Source organism: Hyla sarda, chromosome 8 (assembly GCF_029499605.1).
Source record: "Hyla sarda isolate aHylSar1 chromosome 8, aHylSar1.hap1, whole genome shotgun sequence".
Taxonomy (NCBI): domain Eukaryota; kingdom Metazoa; phylum Chordata; class Amphibia; order Anura; family Hylidae; genus Hyla; species Hyla sarda.
The window spans coordinates 12,265,812-12,276,672 of record NC_079196.1 but is presented as its reverse complement, the minus strand read 5'-3'; positions in this window follow the sequence as shown (position 1 = coordinate 12,276,672).

Sequence of the window (10,861 nt, the reverse complement as noted above, 5' to 3'; positions counted from 1 at the left end):
CCGAAAAATTGTAACCCCAATAATTAAAAAAATTCCATTAGCCCCAATAACTCAATAACTTCAATAAGCCCCATTAACTCAAAAAATCCCATTAGCCCCAATAACTTAAATAATAACGTTAGACCCAATAACGCAAAAAATCCCATTAGCCCCAATAACTTAAATAATAACGTTAGACCCAATAACGCAAAAAATCCCATTAGCCCCAATAACTTAAATAATAACATTAACCCCAATAACTCAGAAAATCCCACTAGTGAGACTATATGTGTAAAACTTAATGGAAATGTAAAGTGTATGTTCACAAATGCCAGAAGCCTAGAAAATAAAATGGGGGAGCTTGGGGCCTTGATACTGGAGGAACATATTGATATAGTTGGGGTCACTGAGACATGGCTGGTGATATAGTTGGGGTCACTGAGACATGGCTGGTGATATAGTTGGGGTCACTGAGACATGGCTGGTGATATAGTTGGGGTCACTGAGACATGGCTGGTGATATAGTTGGGGTCACTGAGACATGGGCTGGTGATATAGTTGGGGTCACTGAGACATGGCTGGTGATATAGTTGGGGTCACTGAGACATGGCTGGTGATATAGTTGGGGGTCACTGAGACATGGCTGGTGATATAGTTGGGGTCACTGAGACATGGCTGGTGATATAGTTGGGGTCACTGAGACATGGCTGGTGATATAGTTGAGGTCACTGAGACATGGCTGGTGATATAGTTGGGGTCACTGAGACATGGCTGGTGATATAGTTGGGGTCACTGAGACATGGCTGGTGATATAGTTGGGGTCACTGAGACATGGCTGGTGATATAGTTGGGGGTCACTGAGACATGGCTGGACTCCTCGCATGACTGGGCTGTTAATCTGCAGGGTTTACATTGTTTCACAAGGATAGAATGAACAGAAAAGGTGGTGGAGTCTGTCTGTATGTAAGAAGTGGTATGAAAGTCAATGTGAACGATGCCATAGTGTGTGATGATTCTGAGGAGGTGGAATCACTGTGGGTAGAATTACAAAAGGAGGGAAATACTGAAAAAATAATATTTGGGGTAATCTACAGACCCCCTAATATCACTGAATAGATAGAAGGTCGGCTGTATAAACAAATAGAGAGGGCCGCCCGGGCAGGTACAGTGGTAATAATGGGAGATTTTAACTATCCAGATATAGATTGGGGTCCGGGGTTGGCTAAAACTACAAAGGGGAGAAAATTCCTAAATTTATTGCAGGATAATTTTATGGGCCAGTTTGTGGAGGACCCAACAAGAAGTGATGCCTTGTTGGATCTGATCATTTCCAACAACGCAGAGCTGGTTGGTAATGTAACTGTGCGGGAAAACCTTGGGAATAGCGACCACAATATAGTTACTTTTGACTTAAAATGTAGAAAACAAAGACAGACGGGGAAAGCAAAAACATATAACTTTAACCCCTTAAGGACCAGGCCATTTTACACCTTAAGGACCAGAGCGTTTTTTGCAATTCTGACCACTGTCACTTTAAACATTAATAACTCTGGAATGCTTTTAGTTATCATTCTGATTCTGAGATTGTTTTTTCGTGACATATTCTACTTTAACTTAGTGGTAAAATTTTATGGTAACTTGTATCCTTTCTTGGTGAAAAATCACAAAATTTGATGAAAAAAATGAAAATTTTGCATTTTTCTAACTTTGAAGCTCTCTGCTTGTAAGGAAAATGGATATTCAAAATAAAACATTTTTGGGTTCACATATACAATAGGTCTACTTTATGTTTGCATCATAAAATGTATTAGTTTTTACTTTTGAAAGACACCAGAGGGCTTCAAAGTTCAGCAGCAATTTGGAAATTTTTCACAAAATTTTCAAACTCGCTATTTTTCATGGACCAGTTCAGGTTTGAAGTGGATTTGAAGGGTCTTCATCTTAGAAATACCCCATAAAAGACCCCATTATAAAAACTACACCCCCAAAGTATTCAAAATGACATTCAATAAGTGTATTAACCCTTTAGGTGTTTCACAGGAATAGCAGAAAAGTGAAGGAGAAAATTCACAATCTTCATTTCTTACACTCGCATGTTCTTGTAGACCCAATTTTTGAATTTTTGCAAGGGGTAAAAAGGAGCAAATTTTTACTTGTATTTGAAACCCAATTTCTCTCGAGTAAGCACATACCTCATATGTCTATGTTAATTGTTCGGCGGGCGCAGTAGAGGGCTCAGAAGGGAAGGAGCGTCAAATGGTTTTTGGGGGGCATGTCACCTTTAGGAAGCCCCTATGGTGCCAGGACAGCAAAAAAAAACCACATGGCATACCATTTTGGAAACTAGACCCCTCGGGGAACATAACAAGGGGTAAAGTGAACCTTAATACCCCACAGGTGATTCACGACTTTTGCATATGTAAAAAAAAAAAAAATGTTTTACCTAAAATGCTTGGTTTCCCAAAAATTTAACATTTTTAAAAAGGATAATAGCAGAAAATACCCCCCAAAATTTGAAGCCCAATTTCTCCCGATTCAGAAAACACCCCATATGGGGGATGAGAAGTGCTCTGCTGGCGCACTACAGGTCTCAGAAGAGAAGGAGTCACATTTGGCTTTTTGAAAGCAAATTTTGCTCTGGGGGCATGCCGCATTTAGGAAGCCCCTATGGTGCCAGAACCGCAAAAAAAAAACACATGGCATACCATTTTGGAAACCAGACCCCTCGGGGAACGTAAAAAGGGGTAAAGTGAACCTTAATACCCTACAGGTTTATCACGACTTTTGCATATGTTAAAAATTTTTTTTTTTACCTAAAATGCTTGGTTTCCCAAAATTTTTACATTTTTAAAAAGGGTAATAGCAGAAAATACCCCCCAAAATTTGAAGCCCAATTTCTCCCGATTCAGAAAACACCCCATATGGTGGTGAGAAGTGCTCTGCTGGCGCACTACAGGTCTCAGAAGAGAAGGAGTCACATTTGGCTTTTTGAAAGCAAATTTTGCTCTGGGGGCATGCCGCATTTAGGAAGCCCCTATGGTGCCAGAACAGCAAAAAAAAAAACACATGGCATACCATTTTGGAAACTAGACCCCTCGTGGAACGTAACAAGGGGTAATGTGAACCTTAATACCCCACAGGTGTTTCACAACTTTTTTACCTAAAATGTTGGTTTCCCAAAAATTTTTGATTTTTAAAAAGGGTAATAGCAGAAAATACCCCCATAATTTGTAACACAATTTCTCCCGAGTACGGGGATACCCCATATGTGACCCTAAACTGTTGCCTTGAAATACGACAGGGCTCCAAAGTGAGAGCGCCATGCGCATTTGAGGCCTGAATTAGGGACTTGCATAGGGGTGGACATAGGGGTATTCTACGCCAGTGATTCCCAAATAGGGTGCCTCCAGCTGTTGTAAAAGTCCCAGCATGCCTGGACAGTCAGTGGCTGTCTGGTAATACTGGGAGTAGTTGTTTTGCAACAGCTGGAGACTCCGTTTTGGAAACAGTGGCGTACCAGACGTTTTTCATTTTTATTGGGGAGGGGAGGGGGGCTGTGTAGGGGTATGTGTATATGTAGTGTTTTTTACTTTTTATTTTATTTTGTGTTAGTGTAGTGTAGTGTTTTTAGGGTACAGTCGCACGGGCGGGGGTTCACAGTAGTTTCTCGCTGGCAGTTTGAGCAGCGGCAGAAAATTTGCCTCAGCTCAAACTTGCAGCCGGATACTTACTGTAATCCTCCGCCCATGTGAGTGTACCCTGTACGTTCACATTGGGGGGGGGGGGGAGGGAGAAACATCCAGCTGTTGCAAAACTACAACTCCCAGCATGTAGGGTCTATAAGTGCATGCTGGGAGTTGTAGTTTTGCAACAGCTGGAGGCTCCGTTTTGGAGGTACGGTGGCGTACCAGACGTTTTTCATTTTTATTGTAGGGGTATGTGTATATGTAGTGTTTTTTTACTTTTTATTTTATTTTGTGTTAGTGTAGTGTAGTGTTTTTAGGGTACAGTCACATGGGCGGGGGTTCACAGTAGTTTCTCGCTGGCAGCTTGAGGCATCGGGCACCGGCTCCCCTCCGGCTAGCGGCGGGGGGCCGGGAAAGGACAGGACGTACTCCTACGTCCTCGGTCCTTAAGGACTCGGAAACGGGGGCGTAGGAGTACGTCCATTGTCCTTAAGGGGTTAAAAAGGCAAATTTCCCTGGGCTGAGATCTGCACTACAGGACATAGACTGGGGGGAGGTGTTGTCAAATACGGATACAGAAGGTAAATGGGACATCTTTAAATCAACTCTAAATAACTATACATCTAAATATATACCAAAGGGGAACAAATATAAACGATTAAAACTAAATCCTACATGGCTGACAAATGATGTTAAAAGAGCAATAAACAACAAAAAAATAGCCTTCAAAAAATACAAATCTGATGGGTCAGCGATAACATTTAAACAGTACAAGGAGCTTAATAAAATCTGTAAAAATGTAATAAAAACAGCGAAAATTCAAAATGAGAGACAGGTGGCCAAAGATCCAAAATCCTAAATATTTTTTTAGATATATAAATGCAAAAAAACCAAGGACAGAGCATGTAGGACCCTTAATAATGATAATGGGGAGGTTGTCACAGGCGATCAAGAGAAGGCGGAGCTACTGAATGGGTTCTTTAGTTCTGTATACACTATGGAAAAAGGAGCTGACATTGGCCAGGTCAGTGCTGGTAACACATCATGTACAGATCAGTGCTGGTAACACATCATGTACAGGTCAGTGCTGGTAACACATCATGTACAGGTCAGTGCTGGTAACACATCATGTACAGGTCAGTGCTGGTAACACATCATGTACAGGTCAGTGCTGGTAACACATCATGTACAGGTCAGTGCTGGTAACACATCATGTACAGGTCAGTGCTGGTAACACATCATGTACAGGTCAGTGCTGGTAACACATCATGTACAGGTCAGTGCTGGTAACACATCATGTACAGGTCAGTGCTGGTAACACATCATGTAATGTACTGAACTGGCTTAATGTAGAGATGGTACAAGGTAAGTTAAGTAAAGTAAATGTAAGCAAATCTCCAGGGCCGGATGGACCGGATGGAGAACTGTGAACTTATGGAACAGTCTATCTCAGGAACTGGTCACAGCAGGAAAAATTAATAGCTTTAAAACAGGATTAGATACATTCCTGGAACAAAATAACATTAATGCTTATGAAGAAATATAAAATCCCATCCCTTCCCCTTATCCCCTTACATCCTTCCCTTCAATTCCCTGGTTGGACTTGATGGACGTCTGTCTTTTTTCAACTATACTAACTATGTAACTATGTAACTCTGACTTTGGGGCCCACTATACAAGGTATACTATACGGTACCGGGACACCACATAATGACTAGACTTACGACTATAAATTAGACATTTGATACATGACTAGACTTAATACTTTATACTAGACCAGTGGTTCTTAACCTTGTTGGAGGTCCTGAACCCCACCAGTTTCATATGCGCATTCACCGAACACCTCTTAATTGGAAAAATAAAATGTGATTTTTATTGTTTTTATTGTGATGTTCCCCCACATTAGGCTGGCAGTGTTCCCCCACATTAGGCAGGCAGAGTTCCCCCACATTAGGCTGGCAGTATTCCCCCACAATAGGCAGACAGAATTTCCCCACATTAGGCAGGCAGCGTTCCCCCACATTAGGCAGGCAGTGTCCCCCCACATTAGGTTGGCAGTGTTCCCCCAGAATAGGCAGGCAGTGTTCCCCCACATTAGTCAGGCAGTGTTCCCCCACATTAAGCTGGCAGTATGTTCCCCCACATTAGGTAGGCAGTGTTCCCCCACATTAGGCTGGCAGTATGTTCCCCCACATTAGGTGCAGTATAGTTCCCCCACATTAGGCTGGCAGTATGTTCCCCCACATTAGGTGCAGTATAGTTCCCCCACATTAGGTGCAATATAGTCCCCCACATTAGGCTGGCAGTATGTTCCCCCACATTAGGTGCAGTATAGTCTTCCACATTAGGCTGGCAGTATGTTCCCCCACATTAGGTGCAGTATAGTCCCCCACATTAGGCTGGCAGTATGTTCCCCCACATTAGGTGCAGTATAGTCTTCCACATTAGGCTGGCAGTATAGTCCCCCACATTAGGTGCAATATAGTCTTCCACATTAGGCTGGCAGTATGTTCCCCCAGATTAGGTGCAATATAGTCCCCCACATTAGGTTGGCAGTATGTTCCCCCACATTAGGTGCAATATAGCCCCCCACATGTGGCTGGCAGTATGTTCCCCCACATTAGGTGCAATATAGTCCCTCCACATTAGGTTGGCAGTATGTTCCCCCACATTAGGTGCAATATAGTCCCCCACATTAGGCTGGCAGTATGTTCCCCCACATTAGGTGCAATATAGTCCCCCACATTAGGCTGGCAGTATGTTCCTCCCACATAAGGTGAAATATAGTCTGCCACATTAGGCTGGCAGTATAGTCCCCCCACATTAGGTGCAATATAGTCCCCCACATTAGGCTGTTAGCATGTTCCCCCACATTAGGTTGGCAGTATAGTCCCCCCACATTAGGTGCCATATAGTCCCCCACATTAGGCTGGCAGTATGTTCCCCCACATTAGGTTGGCAGTATAGTCCCCCACCTTAGGTGCAATATAGTCCCCCACATTACGTTGGCAGTATAGTTCCCCCCACATTAGGTGCAGTATGTTCCCCAACAGATATCCAGCCTTCAGCCATACAGTATGGCTGGAGGCTGTATGCCTGTGTACTGCCCCACTTCAGTGCTCCGACCACCGCTCCTCAGGTCCGGCCATAGCAGGACTGGAGGATAACTGGTCGGAACACCAAAGCTGATGCGCCGCTGGTAAACACTTATTATTAGTTCTGCATAGGCACAAACAAGTCAGGTGGGTCCCCCTCCTGACTTGTTTGTGCCTATGCAGAACTAATAATGAATTTCCTACACCCAGGAGTCTCTCGGCAACATACTATGTTTATCCTTGAACCAATAAATATTGTAACCTGAGGGACCACTGTATATGTCACATGGCAGAGTGGTGAACCCAATGTTCCTCTGTGATAATTATCTTATTGTCAGTGAAGTTGTTCCCGTATGAAAAGTTCAGGAATTAGACCTGTGGACACTTGGATTCCATGAAACAACTTGTAAACTCTACTGGATTCTTTGTGCAAATCCAATGTAATACATAAGATTTAATACAGCTCGGTATATTACAGCTTGGGAGTTAGAAGGAATATTTGGTCACTTTCCCTTTATTTCATGCTTGTACAGCAGCTTTACCGTATTTAGCAAACTTTAAATGCAGTGCATATATATATATATATATATATATATATATATATATATCTGTATATCTGTATATATATATCTGTTCCCTGGTTCTCAGTCCAATATTATTGAAACTACTGCTGGGAATCTTCACTGGTTTGTTCATTTTGGTGCGAGGTGCATAATGTATACTTCACTTTACTCATTATGGAGATTTGAAGAGACTAGTGTAATTCAGAGAGGCCCTTTTCCAGCATTCTCCTCTCTTGCAAAGGCAAAGTTCACCATCTTGGAGACAGGAATCTTGTAGAACAATATCCTCAAAGTGTGGACAGACATAGGAGTAGGAATAATGACTTGATTGTAGACAGAATAATCCTAGGCTAAATATATGTGGTCTAGATGAAGTATGCCTAACAAGAACAAAGCCAAGGCCACATCTAGTTCTAACTAGATAAGGGGTCGGGGGACCTACCTACCTGCCAAATTAATTACCTATCAGCCAAACTATCTAGCTACCAAACAAACAAGTATTCCAAGGAAGATACAGTGGCACTTAAATGATGAAAAAAGTGAATTATTTATTCATCTAGAATGTGCAAAAGGGCGACGTTTCGATGGTCTCACACCATCATTATCAAGCCATGATGGCCTGATAATGATGGTGTGAGACCATCGAAAACGTCGCCCTTTTGCACATTCGAGATGAATAAATAATTCACTTTTTTCATCATTTGAGTGCCACTGTATCTTCCTTGGAATACTTGTGAAGGATCCTGGACCGGGACCCTAGCCAGTAGGCACCTATCCATACCCATCAGGAGTGCTGCTTTCTTCTTTGGCTTACCAAACAAACAAACTAATTACCTAGCAACCAAGCTACCTACTAAACTATTTACTTACAAACCAAACTACCTACCTACAAAACTTCCTACCGTACTTACTTAACATACTTACTTTATTGGAAAACACTTCCTTCCATTCTTCCCCATCTATCTGACCCACTTCTTGCTTCCATTTATCCCTACTTTTTGGAGGAGATTTTTCCAGGGAGGATCTAACCAGTCCTTTATATACATTACCTAGTACCAACTACCAGCGTGCGTCCTTCTTGCTTCTTCTCCGCTCCTCCGCGCTCCGTTGCCATGGGCGCATGCAATGGACGTGAGTGACGTCCCTGCGTGCGCTAGTTTCCGGCGGTCCCCGCGTTTTTACAGTAAACGTGAGGCTGCAGGGTTCTTAACAGAGGCATCCCTGTGTTCCGAAAGCAAAAACACAGGGATGTGCCAAGGCAAAAACACCCGGCGGGCCTTCCCGCTGAACCCCCGAGACTGACTCACCGAACCCCTGGGATTCGATCGAACCCAGGTTAAGAACCACTGTACTAGACATTTGCGGATTGGGTTGCCTGAGGCTCTCTGCCCAATGCCTTGGCTACTGGGGTCCATATGCATTTAAAACACTTCTCCCCAGAACACTATATTTCAGTTTATTCTAGATATTTTTATGCTAGACAACTGATATAGATAACATTTCGACATTTCTGTTACCTCATATTTACTACGTGCATTACGTAGTATCAGGAGTACCTTCTGGCTAGTAAAGCACCCTGTGCACGAACACAAGAACACGTGACATTAGACATATGACATTAAAGTAGACTGTGTAATTTTGAGTGATACAGTACTACTGTATGTGACTTGAGGTGTACATTACTTGTACGTGTACATTGTGTGCACATGACTATGTGTACTTTTAGGTGTACATTATGGGGGAGATTTATCAAAACCTGTGCAGAGGAAGAGTGGTGCAGTTGCCCATAGCAACCAATCAGATTGCTTCTTTCATTTTCCACAGGCCTCTAAAGAGGCCTGTGGAAAATGAAAGATGCAATCTGATTGGTTGCTATGGGCAACTGCACCACTCTTCCTCTGCACAGGTTTTGATAAATCTCCCCCTATGTGTACATTAGTGTACTACACATACTGTTTATTATACATGATGCTGGTAGTCGTATGACGTGTTGCTTTTCCCGAGTGGCTCAGGACAAACCCCTGTAGAGATACAACCAGTCATCAGAAAAGACTGTACATGGTGACTTTTGGTGTACAATTACTTATATACATTTTACTAGACCTTAGCAAACATAATACAGGACCATAACATTTTAGTGTATCTCCGTAACCATTTTTTATAGAACAGAATATATTACTTTGAGTATTTACACAACAGTTAATGTACAGCTCAGTAGTCCATGTACATAAGAGAGTTCGTAGATGTGGTCCCCCTCCTGACTTGTTTGTGCCTATGCAGAACTAATAATGAATTTCCTACACCCAGGAGTCTCTCGGCCGAAGCCGGGCACAATACTTACAAATCTTGGTTGCAAAAAAGAAGAAAACTTTTCTTGATGAGTCTGTCAGGCTCAATCCTTGAACGTTGCAGGAACCAAGAGAAACAAAACAAGTAACAACTACTTGTACTGCAGCGGCTTGTGCCACTGAGGGATTACTTGTTGGTGCCTGCTGATCCGGCCAAACCTCCACAACTGCAGGAGTAGGCCGAGGCACTTTCGTCGGTACCCGCTGGTCAGGCCAAACCTCTGTTACAGCTGGAGTGGGCCTGGGAACGCTGACATAGGTACTTGGGATCCATCGCTGGTGGATCAGGATACTCCTCTTGGATTATTGCTCCCTTGACACTGGGAGGTAGAAGACCAAAGGGATCTGCGTTCCAATCTTCAGAGAGGAAATAGGTGAACGGGATCTGGGTAGGATTCCTGGGTCTGGTGACAGCAGCTGCCCATTCCCCTCACAAGCTTTGCACTGGAGTATATTCCAAAATCTCCCGCTCTTTAGAGAATGCTTTTCTGGGGGGGAGATAGTCCCTCTGTACGGCCCTCCTGTTGACCAGGAGGACAGTGGCATCTCCAGCATTCATATTTAGGGGGGCACATGGGGGGCCAGTGAAAATATATATATATATATATATATATATATATATATACAAACACTGTGCAGAACATGTTTAATTAAAATTTGTTAAAACATTTTATTTAAAATCTTCATACATTCTTGTTGCGCAATGATTTTTTTGCTGTTTCTGCCGTAGATTTTTGGGTAAAATGACTGATGTCATTACAAAGTAGAATTGGTGACGCAAAAAATAAGCCATAATATGGATTTTTTTTGGTGCAAAATTGAAAGGGTTATGATTTTTAAAAGGTGAGGAAAAAACAAAAGTGCAAAAACAGAAAAACGCTCGGTCCTTAAGGCGTTAAAACTTTTGGACACTACCATCAACTTTGATAGCGGCATCTAAAGTGTTAATGTCAAACATCAGCCTGATTGGTGATGTCTGGCATTAGCCGAGGGTTCTAGCTAATGATTTATACAACACAGTGGGAGCCGGCACTGTGCGTACACATACGCCTTGTGTCCTTAGGTCTCATTTACACGGATGGATCCCCAATGGACAATGGACCCTACAGTGCTGCCTCCATCTGCGCCTGCTCATAATGGCAATCCGCTGCTACGAGCAGACACGCTTTGATGTGTATACTCGCACACAT